Source organism: Anolis carolinensis, chromosome 4 (genome assembly GCF_035594765.1).
Source record: "Anolis carolinensis isolate JA03-04 chromosome 4, rAnoCar3.1.pri, whole genome shotgun sequence".
Taxonomy (NCBI): Eukaryota; Metazoa; Chordata; class Lepidosauria; order Squamata; family Dactyloidae; genus Anolis; species Anolis carolinensis.
The window spans coordinates 198,311,499-198,331,574 of record NC_085844.1 but is presented as its reverse complement, the minus strand read 5'-3'; the positions used below and the strand labels follow the sequence as shown (position 1 = coordinate 198,331,574).

General features: G+C 39.3%; 1 protein-coding gene across 2 annotated transcripts in view; it reads left to right on the top strand.

The window, feature by feature from the left end:
• Nucleotides 1-20,076, top strand: part of lrrn2 (leucine rich repeat neuronal 2) — a 233,818-nt gene that overhangs the window by 29,104 nt on the left and 184,638 nt on the right. The gene's annotated exons all lie outside the window — the stretch shown is intronic.

The following is a 20,076-nucleotide window of genomic DNA, read 5'->3' as shown; positions in this document are numbered from 1 at the left end:
CCGAGAAAATTGTGTTCATGGTTGCATATGATTGTCTTCCAGAGGCAGAGTCTTGGCAAAGAATTCGGAAATGATGGTGAAGACCTGTTCTGGAACTACATGTTCTTACACTTGAGAACATAGATTTCCAGATAGAAGGTGGTGATGAGAAAAGTTTGCTTGATGCGCCTTCCTCTTGCCATGTTTCTTTCTTTCTCCCTGTATTCATGCCTCTTCAAAATCCATACCACCATTGGTAACAGATGTCCTCCAGTTACCACACTTGAGAAGTTTGTATTACATTACTGACTGGAGGACTCTAAAATCCAGGCTAGTCATTGACAGTGGTGACTATTTAGCTTGCTTAGCTGAAAAATGTTTTGCCATGCTTTGCACGTTCAAAGAATAGGACAACATTTCCTTGCAATCGCCCCTTGACACCATCTAAAGGTTGAGTGGTTCCAAATGCCTGCTGAGCAAACTGTCTAAATTACTTTGGAGAGTCATCTTCCAGAGCTGAGATCTTCAACTGTGTCTTCCTTTTCATTGAGCAACAGTTTTAACCAGACAAAACTGGGTTTTAGTAAAGCTCTCCAGATACATTTAGGCCATTCTAATGTTGCTTTGATTCCAGATAATTTATTGGCACACAGTATCCCTTGCTCTCCTTGTGCACCCCAATGTTCCACAGAAAAATTCGTGATCACTAGCTTGACCTTGTTTTTATTGTCTCCTTGTTTTATTTTGTAATGGATATTATTTAATGTATTGCTTATTGTATTGTGTTGTGCTGTTCTTTTATATGCTGTTTACATTGTATTGTTTTGGGCATGGCCCCATGTAAGCCGCCCCGAGTCCCCGTTGGGGAGATGGTGGCGGGATATAAATAAAGTTTTATTATTATTATTATTATTATTATTATTATTATTATTATTATTATTATTGACTGAATTTGTCCTTTTTCTTTAGCAAATGCTGAATTTCCTCCCATGCCATTTTCTGTTACAAAATTAAATTGAGTTATCAAGAACTGTTTATGTTTAATAACTTATACCCAAAGTCTCCCGTTTTCTCCTGCTCTGATTATGCACCAGTGCCAGTGAAACTCTCTCCATGACATGTGAAAAATGTGACCATTATTTCGTCACTGACACAAAACACCAGGAAAGCTGAATGAGGATTGTACTTTCAAAGAAGTACTATAAAAATACATTTTCCTTTATATATGTATAAAAATTAGTAGAAATAAAGTGATAGATTTGGGCAGCAGCTGACTGAGGTGTGAGTGACATAGAATAATAACATAATTTAATTATTTTTCTGGTAAAATTTCCTTTCCTTTTTTTTTCATACTTCGGTATCCTATTTCAAATGCCATCTCATATGACACAGACATTTCCTTATAATGCACTCCCACTTCACATCATAACTTAGTAATATATATTTGAATGTTAGTGCCTATCTTTCAATATGAGCTCTCTTTTTTAAGCTTTTGCAGACCTTTATTAAATATGTTAAATATTAAACATATGTGCTTGATGTATTTGGCACATCCTCAGCCTTGGGCTCATGCTGGAGAAAAATTCCAAAATTACTCCAGATCTTGCTTTCAGCAATCAGGGGTTTTGCAGAGATTACACTTGCAGTCTGCACAAAATATAAAAAGCACAAAAGAAAAAAAATTAGCATCTCAGACTCATACCAGAGTTAAGATCTCTCAAGGGAGCTGTATTTGGAGCAGACTCATCATGCTGAGAGAACAAGAATGTAGTAAAATCCTGAGAACAGAGGAATCTTTCACATCTCTGTTCCATTGCCAAGCATCCTGTGAAAGCTGTAAACACATCTGGGGACCTGGCTGATGGTGGGTCAGTGTGAACCAGCTGTATGGTCATAGCTTCACAATTTCTGTTGAACCCTAAGAAAGTGTGGAACAATTTTGACCAGGCAAATGCTTTATTGAGTAATAACTTAATTCCTTTTTTCAGTGTTACTGTAACCTTTTAGTTACTAAGTCTCAATAAATAGTATATTCTCAATAAATAGTCTCAATAAATAGTATAGTCTCAATAAATAGTAGATGAGGATTAGGAAATGAATCTAATACCAGTTCATATTATTGTCATGTCCTGTGCTATGCTGTGCTGTGCTGTTAGTATAAAGGCAATAATTATCTTGACTTGCAGCATGTTTTTGAAAGTAACTAGACTTATTATTCTAGTTATATTTTGAAGAATTGTAATTATAATTGCAATTCCCTACTGTTCGGCATTAAAAGGGTAACTGTAACCAGTACTCTGAAAGTATCTGTCCAAACTCTGAGCAAACCTCTTTACGTATATGTGGGTAGCATAGTGGCTTAAAGCAAAGATTTTCTGATTTAGTTTTCAGTTCAGCTCATTTCATTTTAGGATGAAGTCCTTCAATGGTCCAAACCATTCCATCTTAGCATCCTTGCCTTTACATAATGGGCTAAATTCTATTTTTAATCCCTATCACAATAAGAGCCTTGAATCAATAGAATTTGCATAAATGTTGACTGAACAAGTTGTCATTGAATCTCTGCCAATTGGAGATTTGTTGTTATGTGCCTTCATGTTGATTCTGACTTTGACAACTCTATCGTAGGGTTTTCTTGGCAAGATTTATTTAGAGGAAGTTTGCCATTACCTTCCTACTAGCAGAGAGAGTGTATCTTGCCCAAGGCAGAGAAAGTGTAACTTGCCTAAGGTCATCTAGGGGATTTCCATTGCTGAGTGGACATTTGAACCCTGGACTCCCAGGTTCCCAGTCCAATATTCAAACCACTACACCCACATTAACAGCCAGCCAGTATTGAGATGAATTGTCTGGGTTTCTATATGGATTACAGACACAATGTATGTGAAGCAGTTTAAGCACAAAGAGGAAATTGGTATATGAAAATTCTAAGGATTAGTTTTGTTCTTTTTGAGTCATTATCTTTTGTGAATAAGATTTTTTGAAATATGTAAACCCACAAGAATTGACATTTTCTCTCCATCATTTGTTAGCAGGTTATAAAACAATAGAATTTTATGACAGATACCATATTGCACATATATCTCTGTGTGGGCATGTTGTGCATGCATAAAGAAAGAATAAAGATGTTCATTTCAGCAGGTAGGTATCAGTAGGAAACTACTAAAATAACACTTCAGTTAGTGCCAACAAATAAAAATATTACATCTTTGGTATCAAAAAATTAGGATTAGGGATACTGAAAGGCTTAAACACCTGTGGAAACTTTCATACTTATTGATAGTGTAAGAATATAGCAGATATAAAATGAGCAACTGTGCCACCCAATCCCAACAAACCAAAACTACATAAAATTCATCCCTCGTGTTTTTATCACATACTCTTGTATGTGTAGATAGTGCTCCAGAATGTACAGCAGTGAGGTAGAGTTGTGTTATTATTGTGTGCTTTTAAGTCAATTAAGATTTATGGTACCCCTAAGATGAATGGGGGAGGGGGTGGCTAAATTTGGTCAGGAAGACAAGAGGGCTTGCCTTTCCTGAGAGGCTGAAAGAGTGTGACTTGTCCAAAGTCATGCAGCGAGTTTTCATGACTAGGCAGGAATGTGAAATCTGGTCTTCTTGTATCCAAGTCCAACATTCAAACCACTACATCATGCTCAAGGTAGAGCAGGAGATGTTGAAACTGTTCATCAGTTGGGCATCCCCATAACCTAGCATTTTGATGAACATATTATTCTTATTGCGGCTACTGTTCTTCCATTACAATATGACCTCCCACTATCAATGGATATAGTATTCACAGTTTCACTTATTCATGTTACAGATAAACATTCCCTCCTCCCCCAAAATGTTTGTAGGCCTCTCTTGATCCTCCGGTATGATTTTATGGTATAGTAAAAATATAGAGTTTGCTATTGTCTGCAATTTCAGGAATCCATAGTAGTCTTGGATGATATCACCTATGGATATGGGATCATCTCATACTGTAATTTTGTCTTCTTCATCTTGGCTACCTTGTAACAAGGAAAATCAACAACAACGCCCACTGCTATAGACTGCAGGATTGCTGGAGGGGAAACAGCCTAAAGAAAACTATGAACTCTGTGTGGCCACAGCTTCAAATTAAGGTGTTTAACATTTGCATCTTAATTGTGTGACATAATTATCAGTTCTTTTAAAATTTTAGGAATTCAGTATGAAAGACATTTGAAGGAAATGTTTAAAACACAACTAATTATATACAATATATCTAGAAAAAGAACTCCAAATGGGCTACAAAGAAAAAAAGTGGTGCTCAATAGGAATTAATAACAACCTGGGGTTGATGTTCTTGAATGCCATATGCAACATGCAAAAACCAACTGTGTGTTGCCTACCTTTTGGTAGGAGGAGGTTGAAATTGATGTGTATGGCTCCAGACAGCATACACAGAGTGTAATGCCTGTAATTTCTCACAGGAGATGGATGAAAGGGCAATGTCACCTCCTGTTAAGCAACCAAAGAGGAGGGTGTAAGACAATCTACTTGGCAGCTCAGGGAACCAGTTCCTCATGGTGTAAATCAGCATAAGGTTCCATTTCAAGAATGACTGAAGCTAATGGTGCTCTTTTTCTTCCCCTCCTAGAATCATAGAATCATAGAATAGTAGAGTTGGAAGAGACCACATGGGCCATCCAGTCCAACCCCCTGCTAAGAAGCAGGAAATCGCATTCAAAGCACCCCCGACAGATGGCCATCCAGCCTCTGCTTAAAAGCCTCCAAAGAAGGAGCCTCCACCACGGCCCCGGGGAGAGAGTTCCACTGTCGAAAAGCTCTCACAGTGAGGAAGTTCTTCCTGATGTTCAAGTGGAATCTCCTTTCCTGTAGTTTGAAGCCATTGTTCCGTGTCCTAGTCTGCAGGGCAGCAGAAAACAAGCTTGCTCCCTCCTCCCTTTGACTTCCCTTCACGTATTTGTACATGGCTATCATGTCTCCTCTCAGCCTTCTCTTCTGCAGGCTAAACATGCCCAGCTCTTTAAGCCGCTCCTCATAGGGCTTGTTCTCCAGACCCTTAATCATTTTAGTCGCCCTCCTCTGGACGCTTTCCAGCTTGTCAACATCTCCCTTCAACTGTGGTGCCCAAAATTGGACACAGTATTCCAGGTGTGGTCTGACCAAGGCAGAATAGAGGGGGAGCATAACTTCCCTGGATCTAGACGCTATTCCCCTATTGATGCAGGCCAGAATCCCATTGGCTTTTTTAGCAGCCGCATCACATTGTTGGCTCATGTTTAACTTGTTGTCCACAAGGACTCCAAGGTCTTTTTCGCACACACTGCTGTCAAGCCAGGCGTCCCCCATTCTGTATCTTTGATTTCCATTTTTTCTGCCGAAGTGAAGTATCTTGCATTTGTCCCTGTTGAACTTCATTTTGTTAGTTTCGGCCCATCTCTCTAGTCTGTCAAGATCGTTTTGAATTCTGCTCCTGTCTTCTGGAGTGTTAGCTATCCCTCCCAGTTTTGTGTCATCTGCAAACTTGATGATCGTGCCTTCTAACCCTTCGTCTAAGTCGTTAATAAAGATGTTGAACAGAACCGGGCCCAGGACGTAGCCCTGCGGCACTCCACTTGTCACTTCTTTCCGTGATGAAGATGACGCATTGGTGAGCACCCTTTGGGTTCGTTCGCTTAGCCAATTACAGATCCACCTAACCGTAGTTTTGTCTAGCCCACATTTTACTAGTTTGTTTGCCAGAAGGTCGTGGGGGACTTTGTCGAAGGCCTTACTGAAATCCAGGTACACTACATCCACGGCATTCCCTGTATCGACCCAACTCGTAACTCTATCGAAAAAAGAGATCAGATTAGTCTGGCATGACTTGTTTTTGGTAAATCCGTGTTGACTATTAGCAATGACCGCATTTGTTTCTAAGTGTTCGCAGACCACTTCCTTAATGATCTTTTCCAGAATTTTGCCTGGTATTGATGTGAGGCTGACCGGACGGTAATTGTTTGGGTCGTTCTTTTTTCCCTTCTTGAAGATAGGGACCACATTCGCCCTCCTCCAATCTTCTGGGACTTCTCCCGTTCTCCAAGAACTCTCGAAGATAATTGCCAGTGGTTCTGAAATAACTTCCTGTAAAAATAGAAGCATACGGTGTGCATGCCTGTGGGGCAAACCACAGAAAAATTTGGTTATGCAGGAAGAGGCATTAAGCCTTTAATAATGTTTTGGGAAAAGGAAGGCAGACTTAAATGTCTATGGATTCTAATAGCGAGAATCAAAATGTTGCAAGTTCCTCGTCTGTACATTTCTAACAAATGAAGAGAATTCATGGCAATACTGTTGGATAAAATGGAATATTGAATGAGCAGGGATTAAAAAAATTAGGAGTATGTTAATGAACCTTTGAGTTCCTTGAGCTGATGGAACAATGACATGTTATATTTCATAGATTTATACTACTGTTTGAGCATTTCTGATATAAAATGTTTGGGACCAGAAATCTTCCACATTTCAGTTCCCGCACCCCATCCCCACCTGTATTTTGGAACACTTGAATATACATTATGAGATGTCTTGGAGCTGGGCTTAAGTTATGTTTCATACATATATAGCCTAAAAGTAATATTCTACACAATATTTGTAATAATTTTGTGCATGAGACAAAAATGTCACTATCTCAGTGACCCATGTAGATAACTTTGGATTTTGTAGTATTTTGAATGTTAGGATTACAAATAGGAATGCTCAACCTGTATTGATTTGTATCATTTCTTTAAAGACTGGAGGCTTAAGAAACTTGGAACTCAACTGTTGTGTCAATATAGCTACTGCACATATGGTGAGGTTAGACTACTGCTCACACAAAGAGAGAAAACAATCTCACAAAGGAGTTGTGATATTATTCAGTTAAACCACTTTGGACATGCAGAACAAGTGCTGCTGATATTTGAACCAGTCTTAGTTTTATACAAAAGGTACAGCAAATTTTAGGATCTTCATTGAGTTTTGTTGCCTATCAAGTGCTATCAGAACTGTTAGTTTTTTTCAACTGCAAATAGCTCAGGGAAGCTGTGTGAGGCTTCATTTTATCTCAGCAGTGACAGCTGGATTCTGAGATTTCTGTTTCTGGTGATTACTAAAATGAGTTATTTTATTTTATTTTTCAAGTGTTCTGGGTAGTTCATCACCAGGCATGGGATATCACAGAAGGGAAGTTAGAAAAGGAAAGGCAATCCTTTTTTGAAAATCATCTTCCCCACCTGGAGAGAAAAGTCACTTTAATTTGGTACTTAAGCAGGAAAACAAAAAAAATCTGAAAAGATGAAGTAAACAAAAATTACAGCTTTCTGGAGTGTTTCTTCAAATGAAATAACAGAGCAGATAGTTCATTCTCTACTAGAAATCAGAGTTCAGAACAGAGACAACAGAAACTGTTCATAATTGGACTAGGAAATAATGGCAGTTGATGTATAACTATAGCAGACTGAGGTTCTTATGAAACCGTAGTGCTCTCCTGACTCTGGTACCAGTTTTCCACTGGAAAATTAAATTAGTGCTTCATGACTGCCTAAGCCAAGAAGAGCTTTACAGGCCAACAAGACACATCCCTCAGGGGTAGTATCCCGAGCCTATTAAACTCAGTGGCTAGTGCTGGATCGTTTTCATGCCATGTGATTTTCTTCCAAAGTATAGCTGATCAATTGATATAGTTTGACAATGTCAGGGCAGAACAGGGAGGTTTTCTAACAGTGGAAAGAAAGCCTTAAAACATAGGTGGCTCACCAAATGTTTTATGATGGAAGGTGGGTGCCTGTTCATTGGCTATCAAATCCAATGAAGGAGTAAATAATAATAATAATAATAATAATAATAATAATCATCATCATCATCATCATCATCTCTCCCGGGGGGGGGGGAGAGACTCAGAGAGGGGGTAAAGTGGCTAAGGAAAGAAGCTGCAGCTTTATTTTAAGCCATCCATTACAGAAAAAAAAACTCACAGTGCAAAGCTAGGCTAGTTTTATTTCCGAGTAGATGCATGAGATTAATTATACAGAAAAAAATTTTTGGCTTTCATGATTAATGCTTTTTGGCAGTATTGGCATAACATGTGCTTTTGTATGTTTTCTGTGACTTTATATGGAGTTGTGATAGAATGCTCAATAAAGCTATTTATTAAAAAATACTACAAATTAAATTTCATAGAGATTAAGATAGCTGGATTATAGATGAGCAGATTTTGGGTCATTAGAAACTACTTCACCTTTCAATACTGCTCTCTCTAAGCATTCACAGAAAACCCGGACAGCATGGTCAATAGGAATTGTATTCCATCAGATCCAAAGCATCAGAGATTGCATACTCTGGTTTAAAATTAAATCTGAATAGATTTTAGAGGCGCAAAAGGGAAAACAGATATTGGCCAGCATCTCATCACTGACTTATGCCTTCATAAATTACATAATGCATGCAGAGCATAATGGTCATATTCAAGTGACAGTGGTGTAAACAGAGCTGCACATTTTGGATCATTGGGCATGTGGCTGCACCTTAAAGCATGTATATATAATTTCAAAATGGGTTGTCATACTCATTCACCATTGGTCCACATATGCTGTATTTCGCTGATATTCATCACTGTGAGAGCTGTTCGACAGTGGAACTCTCTCCGTGGTGGAGGCTCCTTCTTTGGAGGCTTTTAAGCAGAGGCTGGATGGCCATCTGTCGGGGGTGCTTTGAATGCGATTTCCTGCTTCTTAGCAGGGGGTTGGACTGGATGGCCCATGTGGTCTCTTCCAACTCTACTATTCTATGATTCTATGATTCTATGATATGTCACAGATGAAAACTGGGGGGACATATGGACAAGCAATGTCTGAATCTGAGGAAGAAGGAAAAAAATATTAGCAAAGAAGAACATACAAGCTAGGAGATGGTGCAGCAGTTTGTTTTTACTTGAATCTACCAGGAAGGACAAGATTTTGCCCCTCCTTCCTTCTCCTTGCTGTAGTTGGGTCCTTTGAACTCAGTTTGCAGCAATTGGAGAGGCTCAAGGGGAGAATGAGGACACACACATAAAAATTGACAGCACACATACAACCCATGGGCCACTACTGCTTTTTTGAGGTCAAAGTCTACCTTGTCATTGGATTGTGGCAAGAGGATAACTGCCAACTGGGAGTCCCATTTTAATATACCTCTATATATACAATAATGCTTTATATTACAATTATAGCATAAATAGGGTAGAAAATTCAGAGCCAGCTTCCTGGAAAAACATGGCATCTCATGTTAGAAAAGCAGGTTGGCATTTTAAGGCCTGTGATTCCAATAGAGTCAGCTGTATCTACCCATTATCTCTTGACTGGAACTATTAAGACTTCCTTTCTTCCGCTCTTTGTAGTTCAGTTCAGTGGTGAATGTTTTATTCTCTCAAGAAATGTTGCAAAATGCAGTATTTTATATAGCAATGCCAAAATAATAGAAATATTTCCCATCTAGATATTCTGGCTTTGTCTTCATTTTAGAATGCTTCTTATACCAGTTTGTTTTGGCCATACTTTCATTGACCTCTAGCCTGTCTGGATGGTAATTTCCTAGTCATCTTTTTTTTTTCCTGGGGAGCGGACTATACTATGTCTTGCTCTCATTCCCCTGGCTCCTCCTTCATCATCAGGTTCCAAATGGTAAGAGTCAAGACAGTTTAATTTAAAATAAAGTGGAAGTGAATTTGCTGAGAATAAATAGAACTCCTCACCCATGAAGGGCAATTCCATCTCTTTCACTCGAAGAAAGGATCTTCATAATTCACTCTGGCTGCAGGGAGGGGACTGGTGGTGGTGGGGGGGGGGGATGAGTAATTTGGTGATTTTCAGTAGACGATCCTTCCCTTGCAGGTAGAAAGTGAGCAATCTCCTCTGACAGTCTAGTCCAGGCCAAAACATTTAAATTGGCTATCATGGCATGGAGGAGGTGCACCTTTCTAAAAGTCAAAGATGCATTAGCAAGCCCCACATCTGGACATCATTTTTGTGAGAAGAGTATTCTTACTAAGAATTTCACAAGGAAAGTCCTTCATGAGCTTTTGAGGGATACCAGCAGCTTACTGAGATGAGATATAGAGAAGCCTCACCACCACAATAATTATTTGGCTATGTTGGCTAGGACTATTAGGAGAACGTCTAGAGGACCATTTATTACCCAATCCTAATGGGCAGATGGACTTATGGTCTTTCAGATGTTTTTCAGCCCCAGCTATCATACCAATGGTTAGGATTGATGGCAGCTGCAGTCCAAAACCATTTGAAGAGCTACAGAATAGTCTCCAGCTTTGCCTTTGCTATTCTTCTCTGAGCTCTTAAGCTTGGGCCTAAGGGTGTTCTTTATTACAATCCTTAGCTGCTAAGTCCAAATGCCAGGTTTCATAACAAACACAAATGTTAGGATGACACTTTTACTTTTTCTAAGTAGGATACTAAAAGCCCTCAGAAACTTGCAATATTCTGTCTGGTGTTCAGGAGTATCTGACTTTTGTTCATGTTGTTTATTTGTTCAGTTGCTTCCAACTCTTTGTGACCTCATGGACCAGCCCACCCCTGTCTGCCATCGCCACACTCAACTCCTTCAAGGTCATACATGCCATGTAAAAGGAAACACTTGGTCTGTGCCGGATGTCTGTGCTAGATACAAATATTTATGCAAGTACAGAAAGATAGGATGGAAACAATAAGTAGGTGAAACCAATATGTTTGGTTGTCTCAATTGACATTCAAAAAAGTATTTTAAAAAACCCAACCAATATTCCCAGAAGCCCTCTTCATCTTGGGGTAATTTTTTTAATTTTTTTATTACATTCCAACAATAAACAAAATTTTAGCGTTGCATGTCTTATTTCAATATACATAATGCCAAAAGTAACTAATGCTTAAATGACATTTTAAATGATCCTTTGGAATGTAACACCCACCCCCCTCCCTTCCCCGTTCCCCCTCCCCCCTGGATCAGCAATTCAATATATTATCATTGTATCATTTTAACTGTGTGGAATGCCTGGTTCAAGGTGGTGTATCTTTTGTCTCCAGCTATTTTGTTAATTAGGACTGACCATTTCCTGAACCAGTCAGGTTCTTTTAGACTTTTTGTATATTTTCTTTTCCTTTGATTAATGAAATCATTGATTATATATTCTGATATATAAGACCACCAAGTTTTTACGTCCCATTTTGTCTCATCCCTCCATCCTTGGGCTATTGTGGCTTGTAATCTTGGGGTAAAATTGAACCATTTTTATGCATTCTGGATTCTTTGTGTGCCCAATATTGCACTGTTTTACTTGTTCAGTCCAGATGTGACCTTTTCTGCTTTGTTTTATTAACTACTAAATTTTATTCATCCTTTTTATCATGGGTGTTATTGCAAAATGCTCTTTCCCATACCACCTACACACCACTTTTACCCTGCCTATATGATTCCAATGTCCTCTTTCCTCCATCCAATGGATTGGTGGCAAAAGAGAAGGAATTTTGGTTGTGGTTGCTGCAGTAGTTTCTATGGCTACATCTACTGACACCCAGTTTATTTTGTACCTCATGCTATACACATCCTGCTTTGAATTGGGGTTGGGATTAATGACTCTCATACGAGGATCTGTAGAGACAGTTGGTAGCAGCACACCAGCTTGCTGGGCTCAGAAAAGGCAACTTCCAACCCCTCTTTGGAATATGGAACCAGTTAATGTCATGTTTAAGCATACCTAAATGGCAGCAAAGCTTTTCTGACATCATGACATCACTCTGACACACTTCTAAACTGTCAACCAGCCAGCATTTCCCTTTATTTGCTGTTGCCCTTGCTTTGGCATTTTGGTCTACTGCCTCATATACTCTCTCTTTTCAAAGACTCTCCACTGGACACTATGTATGAACACTATGCATTGCAGCTTTTGATTGAGCTGTTGTCAGGGGCAAAATGTGGATATTGCCACCCTAAAGAAGCATTCTGCCTCCCCATGAAATGTTCCTTCTATCCCACATTAACATTGCAAGACCTTCAGATGACATATTAGAAATACAATGTAGCCATCCAAGGAAAAGAGGAAGGCAAATTTACCAAGGGAATTAGAACACAACAAATGTTAGAGATCTAGGTGTGAATGATTTTGACCATCTCACTCTCTGCATTACTGCCCTTTACTCTGCAGAGATTTAATTAGTAGTTAATTGGGGATAAACCTATCTCTTACCACTATTCATGTTTAATAGAGGGATAAAATATAAAGACTCAAAACTCACAAGTGTTGGAAGTTTAACATCTCTATTGTGAAGAAATGGAGGAGGGCCTGGAGAAGCAGCAAATCTTTTTTATGTACATCATAGCTACCATGCAGCTACTATATTTGAACCCCGTCCCTGAACAAAAATCACAAACAAATGCCAGAATATCATGCAAAAACCCATTAATAGTTTTATTCCATGATGTGAGAACATGGATCATCACAGGGAATAATCCAAGTTGGAACCAGTTTTATGGGGGGAGGGGGAGTAAAAAAAATGACATGAAATGAGGTCTACAGAAGAATAAACGTATCTGTTTCTCCCTTCAAATATTTTTGCTACTATGTTTCAGGTCCCCTTTATTAGAACATTCTTTCTCAAATCTGTCTCTGGCTTTAAGCATGTTTTTGAGATCTGCTGTTGGCTTGTGACTTAACCATCGCAATCTGCTTCACTCTAGTTTTAGATGTATTATCGAAATGCCCTTTCCAATGTTCTTTGCTAAGTCTTCTTATTTCATGTTTCACAAATGAAGTTAAATATGGTGATCGGAAAATGGTTAAAATATTAGAGAGGCAAGGCAGTGCAGAACATGGGAATGAAACATGAGGGTGTCACCCTCATCCTCAGTTCATTTTGACATTGCAGAAATGCACATTTTTTAATGCACTAGTATATTTAGGGAGGGGCCAAAACCTAATGGTAGAACACATACTTTACATACAGAGGTCTTTATTTCTTGGCACCCTGTTAAAAGTAACTTAGAGAATAGATGAAGAGAAATGTCGGTGCTTGAAACCTGAAGACCACATTGTTCGTCAGAATGCTGAACACTGGGAGCAGGTGGACAAAGAGTCTGACCTGGTTTAATATTGCTTCTTGAAAGGTGTTTAAACACTGTCTTAGGTTTATGCTCTTGACCTAGATTAAACTTTGAAAGAATTTGGCATCACACAAAGTCAGTACAAACCAGTATAAACCTGGAGAAGCAATAGGAACTGCTTGTAACAGCAGTATAGGCACAAGAATAATGTTGCTTGTAAAAAGCAAAGAGACACCCCCAGAAAGTGTGCAAATTAGGAGCAACTAGGTATTGTGAAGACCTCTTTCCTTTGGCTTCACTGCATTTCTCTGAATCCTGTTTTCTTCCCATCCTTGTTTTACACCATTCTGTGATACTTTCTGTTTGTGATCTTTTTGGAAATGCATGCATATTTTAAAAATATTTTCCCTAATGCGTGTAATTTTTTATGGTCATTGCATCAGATACACATTTTCCCCATTGACAAAAAGGTTTTTGTACATATGAAACATTCAGATTTGTTGTTTCAGAGCATTTTTTAAAAATGTAACATACTCTATCATCCATAATTGTCTGGGGTGGTAGGGAGCAGAAACTGATGCGATTGACAAGGGTAGCAGCATGCTGGGTTTTTTTCCTTGTCTGTCAATCAGAAGAAGAAAGGCAATAACATTGCTTTCTGCAAAGTTGGTCTCTTCCTCTCAGCATCTCAGTCTGTGTCTTTGTGGTGTTTGCAGGAGAGAGACAAAAATATGTGTTTGGAAGTCCGTTCTGTTTCTGTGTGTTTCTTAAAACTTAAATTTATAGTAGCTTTTGGATAATTCTGTTTGTTTCTGTCCCTTCATATTCAGTCTATAATCTTCCTCTGTTGAAATTATCCAACCCCAAACTGCAGCCCCGTTCTTTTGGCACCAGCAGAATTCTGGGAAATGTAGTTTGGGAAGGTGACGACCTCTCTAGCAGAGTATTCAAAAGGCCCCACCTAAACTACATTTCTCAGAATTCTGCTCACACCAGAAAAATGGGGCTGCCCACATTAAAGCCCAAATGTAGATTAATCACATGTGCTTAAATTTGAAAACTTTTTAAAATCAGTGGATAGACTGATTGCTTTGAGACTTGTCAGGTTTGCTGCTTTGCTCATGTTGTCTCACTGTGCCACAATTTGAGGGATACCTCTTGTATTTTTTAAAAAATACTTTTAATTGACATTTTTCAAAAAAAATCCCTAGAAACCAGTAGCTGAACTAATCTTTCTTAACCTTTGCAGGATTGATGCCCTGCTTATATTGTTTCATTGTGCAGAAATTCAAGGTGATACCTCTTGTAGTTTAAAAAAAAATGTAAAAACTTTTTTAAAAATTCTAAAAAGCAGTGGATGACTGAAACATTCTGAAAGATGACAAAGAAACGATTTGACATTTTCCCCCCATTGCTGCTAATGGAACAAATCTTAACAAAGCAATTACAAAGCTTCAGAGATTCAGAATCAGAACGGGACCCTCTGAATCTTTATGAAACGAAGGGCCATGCAAATCTCTAAAATGAATTATTAATTGGATTCTAGCCATTTGGTGCACCTCTGGTGTCTCATTTCATGCAAAACTTTATTTCTCTGAAACAGCATCAGGAAGCTTTGCAGATATCTGAATTCTTGAGAAGAGGTCTGTAGCTTCTTGATGCAACTGATTAGCACTATGAAACGGCTACTTCGGTTAAGTCTGTTGAATCTAATGACATTGTTTTCCATCCATAGGATCAACTTGAGCAAGATTATACCTCCCCTTCCCCGTGCCTTGCAATTCCTTCTATCTTTCTCTTCCCAGCCACCCCCGTTGCTACCTTTTGAGGCTCTGAGTTGCTGTGCCTTGCAATTATGAGGGAGCTGCTGCACTTCCCATCCTATCCATGAAAAACACATGTCAAAGTTAATAAGCAGCTGACATTTCAGACATGCCCCAGTACATGCCTTCATGCTGCAACCTCCGAGACGACAAGGGAGGTTGATTGACATCCTTGTGGTCCCCCTCCCTTGTGAGGCCCTGTCCAGCAAAACCAAATTGTCAACTTGCCTTCCTTGTTCCTTGATTAATGCCACAAGTTCCCTTTCAGCCTGGTGTATTTCAACTCCCACCTCCAATGCTCCCCACCCCTCCGTGTCACCCCCAGCAACCCGTGGCATAATAATTGGGAGCTGCACTTCTCTTTCTATCTCCTGCGCACACCTGAGGAACGAGAGAACACAGCCCCCAGAACATCGCCTGAAAGCTGTAAATGTCAGTTTCTATGGCAACCCCACATTTTTCTTGTGCTTCCTAATGACTTATTGGCATTTGTTGTAATTTACAGCTTTTTGGCAGCTGGAGATTGGCTTGTCTCTCTGTGTCTTTTTCTTTCTCTCCCCCCATCACTCCGCAACCCAAATCCCTTTAATGTTAGACACACTAATTAAGCAGGGCTATGAAAAGAACACAGCAAAGCCCCTCATCTCAACCCTAGTTAAGCCTACTCTCACCCTCCGGAGCACTAAAAGCTTCCTCTTTTGAATGGACACCTCTTTTCACTGCACTTTCTGAGTCAAATAAATAGCCAAGAATTTACTATTCCACTCATGCTATTAAATCGTTGCTTATTTCTTTCCTGTCAGACTAAGGTTGAGGTGGGCAGGATATCTTCATGAGGAATATCACTTTGAATTGCTACCAGTTTTGGCAAGCTCTAGCTTGGCAAATGCAACAGTAGCAAACAAGGGTATAAAATGGTGTGCTAAGTATGACTTAGCAGTACAGTAAGGATCCCCATATTGATAGGGGATACATTCCAGGAACTCCTGAGAACAACTGAAACAGGAGATAATACAGCGAACCCTATATTTTGAGTATACTTGGGTTGGAATTGCACTGGCGGATCTGGAGAGGCCCACAAACACTTCTGGGGGGCTGTTTTTAGAGCAAAAGCATTGAGAAGGAGGTCATACCATACTGGTCTATCAGGCAGAGCTGATACATGGAAAATGTAGGCAATTTTGAGCAAGGCTTTGCTAGGAAGATTTATAGGGTGCACATAGATTGAAATATCTATCAAGAGGTCAGCTATGTGAAAATTCAGCATCTTGACTTGTACACTATTTTCTTAATTTCTTTCTTTTTAATTGCTCAAATCCCATCCTTCCAAAGTACATTCTTCACAGGGTAGACTTCTGTTATTGTCCCCATAGTGGTTGACAGGTGACTAGAAGGCACATAACCACAAACAGGTCACTAAGAGGATGGCAGCCATGGCATTAAATGGAGGTCTTTTTAAATATGATAACATTTATAACTCTGCCATATTTTAGTGTGAAAAAGCACTACATCATTCAGGTATGATAGAAGTTGATGTCGCATCACCATTGCTGCTGTATGCTAAATGTACCAGCTCTGTATGTTTGTATATATGAAAGGGGGCAGAGAAAACATTTCCTCCGTTGCCTCAAGCAGAAACATGGTTTAATATCTTCTAGGAAATGGAGCAATGTTTTCACTGCTTACATTCAAATAATAACCAACAAGGATTCGGCACATTCACCCATCCAGATACATAGAGAGAAAGATAAACCACACACATACAATTTTGCAAATGCTTCTCACCCTTGCCTCAGAGCATAGCCTTGCCCTTTGTCACTCAAGACGGAGGGAAGGGCCAAAGGAGGCAGCCACTCTGAAACCCCTGTGGCTCTAATTGCAGAAGCAGCTGCCTCAATGATAATACTGTCTCTTGGCTGTGGCAAACAGCAGGAGAGAGCCTGCCGATTCTGGGTGGGGAGAGGAGGGAAGAGCTGGGGAGGGCAGAGCCTCTTGCCAACAGATGTTTGTGACTTCAACGCAGCATGGCAAGAGAGCAGAGTTTGAAAGACAAGTCAAGCCAGCCATGCATAGAGGGAAAGGGAAGGCATCAAGGGTGCTGCCCAAATGCCTCGGGCACAGTGTTCTCAAAAGGTTTTGCTCCCACTTAGCTATTAATGGCAGCCTGATGCTCGGCAGCCTGCCTTTCACTACCGGATATGAGCTCCTGCTATGTGAAATCGATCACAAACATCAAAGTACTTCATTTCCAGAAATATTGGAGATGTGCAAGGGAAGGGGTGGAGACTTAATTTTGATTTTTTTTAAAATGCATGCAGAAATATATTCTGTTTGTTTATCAAAACTGAGTGGTGACTGTAACTTTATGAGCACTAACAACTCTAATACTGTCAGCATGCAAATGTTTGCCTGTGGATCATAAGTCCACATTTAAGCTTTTATGTCTGTAGTGGTAGAGTGCAGGCCCATGGCCAGAAAAAAAAGGGGGGGGGGGGGGGTTGAAACATTTTTAGTGAATCATGAAGAGTAGGTCCATAACAGAAAACAATTTAAATTATATGATTCATTATATATTTCATATAGACTTAATTAAATAAAATTTCTATTTTAGTTACAAAGTTTCAAGTCTTTAAAAAACTGAAAATGACTCTTAATTGGTAATTTATGGTTATAAAAGAATACCACAATGTCTGTTGGAAACAACAACAACCACAACAACATGTGCCAAGTGACCTCCAAATGTTGTTGGACTGAGGCCCATTTCTGTATGCTATGCAGGAAACAGGCTAAAATAGATGGGATAAAAGAGTTACTTCATGGAACTACAATTCTCAGTCTCCCAGTCTGTATGGTCACAAACATGGTAGACTGTGGAAGCTGTGATGGAAATCACTAGAGAAAACAAACTTGGGAATCAGAGCTTCTTGAGCTCTGCTGAATTCTTGCAGTAGTGCAGAAGCTGCTACAGGTGGGATCTGTAAGAATACATTGAAACATACAGGTTCACTTATAGAAGGAAGAGTGCAATATAAGTGTGATATTATAGGTTGAGGCACAAGGAGATTCTTTCCAGACAATAATATATCAGTGTGGATAATCTTAATTATGAGTCATTAGAAATTTGGTAATGTTTGAAGGGACTCACTCACATGACACAGTTATTGCACCATTATTCCACTTCAACTGCTATGATACCATCCTATGGAATCCTGGGATTTGTTGAGTGACTAGCATTCCCTGGCTGGGAATTCTAAATGCCAATTCTAAAACTGCAAACCTCATAAGATAAATCATGGCAGTTAAAATAGAATATTAACATAACAATTGCATTGTGTGGTTGGGACCCAGGTCTCTGTACTTAATATTGGTATATACATTGGAAAGACTTTTTACATTGATAGACATAAAAATGTAGAGCTCCCTGTAATTTCTTGTAGCCTTTGATATTTGACAATTGGACAACTAATATATTTTGAAGCAATCCTGTTCTTGGGAAGGGGAACAGAGCAAATCAAGAAAGATGACACACGTGTCCCAGTTATAAAAGAGGGAATCTGTTCCGTGGTAGCTAATGGCTGTCATGTCACTAGCATGGTGAATGCAATTCACATTTAGTCAGAACTTGAAAGGAGTGACCCAAGATGCTAAACCTATTTAGTGGATAGAATTCAGCACTCTGGATAGCTCCCTGACATGGAAGTAGAACATTTGTCCATCATAACTTATTCACTCTCACCTCTCTAATGACAGCAAGGCAATGGACAGAGTTTGGGAACTTTTTTTGGACTACAGTTCCCTGGATTCCCCAACTAAGATATAGTTCAGAAAATAAGATTTTCTTTATATTATGGAGAGGAATGTATCATATTCATACTGGGAGAAGATTTGAGTCTACCAAAACATCTTTCCCTCAGCATGTTCCCAACAGCAGAAAAGACAACACCAACTCAAGCTGTGGTTGTGAATTCTTACAATGGGTTTTTTTTATCAGAGAAACAGGAAAGTAAGGAGAAGGAGAAGGAGAAAGAAGAAAAGGAAGAACAGGAGAAGAATGAAGAAGAAATGGAGGAGCAGGAGGAGGAAAGTGAGAAAGTAGAAAAGGAGAAAGAAGGAAAGCTGCTCTTCACCAACTTTTGATGTACCCACCCAGCATGTATGGACAGGGCAAAGGATATATGGTTTTATCTTCTCAACCACGGGTGGCCTCCCTAGCATCTTAGCAACATTTAATCCAATCTACTGCTTAAATCATGTCATAGGAATTCATCTAGTACTTTTTGCCTCAAGGTCAACACCTTTTTATTTGAAGCAGAAACCATGCAGCCCTCAAAATATTCTTCATCCCTAGCTGGCATAAATCAATTCGAGCTATGGTCCAACAACATCTCAAAGCTCAGATGACCTCCATCCCTGATGCATACATTCTTTTATAGGAAGAGCTTACTACCCCCATACTAGTGAATCATTTAGCTCACCGTCATCGGAATTTACCTTCAAAAACATAACAAAATCCTCCACTTACCACTCAGACCACTGAATTTGAATCTGAGAAGTCAGTGCTGCTAAATTACATGCTCCCCTTCTCTTTTCAACCTCAATTTTGCCTTGTTCAGTTTAATCCATGCTCACATATCCTGAGTGATCTGCTTCCCTCCTTACTATCGGGTTTATGTCACTATTAGTAAAGGCAAGATGTATGACATTCCAATGTTCCCAATGGGATTTCTCATCATCTGATGGCAAATAGAGATTATTAGACATTACAAATTACACAGGCTGAATGTCTTGTCCAAACAGCTCAATGTTTAGCAATGGGGCAAGACTTTTGCAAAGAGACTACTGTCTTTTCCTACGCCCATCAGAATGTTTTTCTGAAAAATGTTTTTCAGTATGCAACCTCCCCCCCCCCCCAAAAAAAATCCCCTAATTCCTATCTGTTAGAGCGTTACCTTCCTTTGGAACATTTATAACTAGAGTTACTGAATTGAAACTCTAAAAAGTAGGATTTTATCCTGCTAAATGTATTTGCATTTGATTTTGTCAGTAGTCGAATCTGTCTCTTTGGCTAAGGGGATTGTTACATTCAGTAAGCTACCTTTTATTCATATTTAATTGGCTGCATATATACAATGATATTCCTTTGGTGATGGAAAATTATTTGATCCACCTAAGGTCTCTCTCTGTGGAATGGG